Here is a 4,069-nt window from a genome sequence, read left to right on the forward strand (position 1 = left end):
CTGGAAATATCTAAAGTAATTAGTCTTGGAGGAGATTCCATAGTCCTTTTCCAGTTGAGCAGCAGATATAAAAGTACCATTTTTAAAAAGATGTTTGACACATTCCACCCCAGCTCTATGCCATTCCCTAAAGGCTGTTCCCCCGAGGGCTGGGGGAAACAAGTGATTTCCATAGATGGGAGCAGACAGGAGGGCGGTTCTGTTTTTAAAATGTGATCTGAATTGAGTCCAAATTTTCAGAGAATGAGATACCACCGGGTTGTTTGTGTAAAGATGTTTGCTCAAGGGTAGAGGAGCGCAGACCAGGGAGCGCAGGGACACTGGACTAGAGACATACCTTTCCATATGAACCCATATTGGGGTTTCATCCTCATCCAACTCTTTGACCCAAAATAACAACTTATGTATATTAGCAGCAAAATAGTAGTGCATATAGTTCGGCAGAGCCAGACCTCCCTCTTCTTTCTGTCTCTCAAGAAACTCCCGTCTTATCCTGGGGATAGTTTTTTTCCAAATAAAGGCAGACGTACATTTGTTCAATTCCTTAAAAAATGATTTAGGAATGAAAATCGGTATCGTCTGAAATAAATAGAGGAGCCGCGGCAGTATAATCATTTTAACAGAATTTACCTTCCCTGCTAATGATAAGGGGAGCGACGCCCACCTTTCCATATCTAATTTCGCTTTGTCCAGTGCAACTTTAAAGTTATAGTCCAGTAAATCTTTATACTTACTAGTTACATTAACACCTAAATATGCGAATCTATCCTTATGTATTGCAAAGGGATAGGCCCGGAAAGAAAGTTTCCTCGCCTGTTTATTAATGGGGAAAAGAACACTTTTGTCTAAATTAATTTTATAGCCCGACACCCTCCCAAAATCTTTGATAATACCAAGGGCCACCGGGATACTAGTGGCAGGGTTTGACAGAAAAAGGAGGAGATTGTCAGCATACAAGGACAGCCTATGGTTTTGTGTCCCCCTTTGTATCCCTACCAATTCAGCAGCCTGTCTCAGCATCATCGCAAGGGGTTCAATTGCCACATCAAAGAGCAGGGGTGACAAAGGGCACCCCTGTCTTGTTCCCCGGAATAGAGAGAAGGGTTCAGATACGATATTATTCGTTCTCACCATAGCCTGGGGGCTCGAATAAATTATTTTAATCCATGAGCAAAATGTTGGACCAAAGCCGAATCTTTCGAGGGCCGTAAATAGATAGTAATACTCTATTCGATCAAAGGCTTTGTGGGCATCTAAGGATATCACAATCTCTGGCATAATGTTATCTCCAGCAGTATATACTACATTGAACAGACGGCGGAGATTGCTGGAGAGTTGTCTACCTGCAACAAACCCTGTCTGATCAGGATGTATTATCTTACTTATGACAAGCTCAATTCTAGCTGCCAGTACCTTGGTCAGTATTTTATAATCACATCCAAGTAAACTTACTGGGCGATATGACTCACATTTAAGTGGGTCCTTATTCTTCTTAAGGAGCACAGAGATCAAGGCCTGTGACATTGTTTGGGGCAGAGCTTTTTTATCAAGAACTTCCTTAAATACTCTGCAAAGTAAGGGAATCAGTGCGGGAGCAAATGTCCTATAAAACTCACTTGGGTACCCATCAGGGCCCGGCGCTTTTCCTGTCTTCATACCCCGAATTGCTTTGTCTATCTCCATGACAGATAAGGGTTCCTCTAACCTATCTCTATCTGCTGCCTCTAGTGGTGGTATTTCAAGGTTTTCAAAAAAATTCTTCACTCGGTCCCTATCATTTATTTCTGAGGTATACAAGTCCTCATAAAAAGATTTAAATTGATTGTTAATCCCCTTCTGATCTGTAATTTTATTACCCACATTGTCTCCTATCTCTACTATCATACCAGCAGCTGCTGATTGTTTCAGCTGGTAGCTCAGGAGTTTGCCGGCGCGCTCACCATGCTCATAGAGATCTTGTCTCGACCTAAGGTATAAATCCTCCTCGCGCTGACTTGTCAGAATGTCATATTCAGTCTGGAGCAAAATCCTTTTTCTATGCAGCTCCTCAGATGGAGTCATAGAATTTGCCCGGTCAACTTCTTTTATTGCTGTCATTAATTCTGTGGTACGTTTCATTCTTCTTTTCCTTTCACCAGCACTGTATGAAATAATTTGTCCGCGTACGTACGATATTTTGATCACTGTAGTGCATTTATGTTTATGTTTGTTCCCAAACTCCTCCTACTTAGCTGGTTAAATGTTGATGAAATATAGGATAACCAGATTTGTGACATATTTTTGATTATTGAATAAATTTGAGATACAAAGCAATGTTTTCTTTCTTTTTTCTGTGTACCTTTTTATATAGAAACTGTGTGACCGGGGCCGGTTTATAAACTCACACGGTTTTTACACTTTTAAATCCAGCATAACTTTTACACATTCACATTACACATATGTTTGAAAGGTCACCAGAGAATTTAAGAATTGGCAAGTTCTTATTTCCTGTCTAGCGCACCGTTACCATTCTATGCCATTAACTGAGGGTGAAAGATGGGCCCAACCATGGTCCCAAACAACCATGATTGAAATAAAAGGTCACAAGTAGTTGCTGTGAACGCAAGGTGTGACTTTTCATTCCATTGAGCTAACATATTGCCTCGTATTTTTAGTAATTTTCATCTTAATTTCTATTTTTTTTAATTAAAAACCTCTGTTATTGTTATCAATGTGGGGCTTAAATTGTCTGACCTGTAACAAAATGTTGTAAGTTGTGCCCTTTCCTCTCTCAGTGACCGTGTAAACGTGCAGTTTTAAACACTGCTCAAAATATATATTATTATATATAGTATATATAATAATAAAATGTTACTCAAACATCCAACGAAAAGTTGGTATGACCACAGCTTTTCTCAGCTTGGTGCGGTTTTTGAACAAATCTCGGATGAATTGCTGTCACTGAAAGCACTTCACTGATGTACGCTGGTGCTTGTCCATGAAGGGCTCTAAAAGTCAAAATCAGAACCTTAAAGTGGGCCCTGAAGTTAATAGGCAGCCAGTGCAACAGAATTATCAATGCTGTGATATGTGAGTACTTGGACGGCTCAGTGAGGATTCTCACAGCGGTGCTCTGAACAACCTGCAGACACTCCAAGGAGGTTTTCTTAAGACAAGTGCACAGAGAGTTACATTATTTGCAATGTGAAGGCATTTTCAGCTACGGTGCTGTTTTAGATGCGACTGCTGAGGGGTTCAAACTGTGAAATTTTCTAATACTACATAAAAACTAAAATGTAGATACTACCCCCCCATTCCTTAAAAACTATTTTAATTTTGTTTTTGTTTTTACAGCATCCTCTCATGAGCATCAGCTGACTGTTACTCTGCAGTTAGCAGTTTATTTACCATTTTATCTCTGCATTTGCCTAACTCTCCTGTTACCACCTCTGCTGCCTTTTTAAATCAGGTTCTTTCCTATTTTTTACCATTTCTCGCTCACTCTGCCTCTTATTCATTCTCTTCCTCATTACTGCAGCTCCCCGAGGGGATCCTAATCAGTTTTAGCTGGCCTCACCTGCACCAGCTAAGGAAGAGGATGGGAGAAGGAACACATGCACATAGAGAGGGAAGGGAAAAGGAAATGACTGAAAGAAGAGTGTAGGCGAGAGATGGGTGAGAAAAAGAAGAAAATGGTTAGAGAGGAGATAAGAGTAGAGGACTGCTGTGAGGTTGGGCAGGTACAAAGATGTAAGAAATGAATTTGAAAATATAAGCACATGCATATGTGCACGCACACCCCTGCTTAGGTGTTCTGTGCACAGCTTGTTATACGCTGCTTTGAGCCACACATGGCCCGCTTTCTCATTTATAGATGATTGGGAGGGGCTGGAGAGATGGGCTGGAGGAAGAAAGAGAGGGGGATTTTTTTTCTCCCTTTCTCACCTGTTCACTTGAGGCATTTGCCATTGATTTGCTTCTCTTTAAATATTTGAGCGGCTCTTTTATTTACACACTGATTATTTATTCAGGCTCACGTCGATGCTCAGGAGGAGTCAGCCAATTACCTTTGCATTATTGACGAGGATAG

This window comes from Astatotilapia calliptera, chromosome 6 (assembly GCF_900246225.1).
Source record: "Astatotilapia calliptera chromosome 6, fAstCal1.2, whole genome shotgun sequence".
Taxonomy (NCBI): domain Eukaryota; kingdom Metazoa; phylum Chordata; class Actinopteri; order Cichliformes; family Cichlidae; genus Astatotilapia; species Astatotilapia calliptera.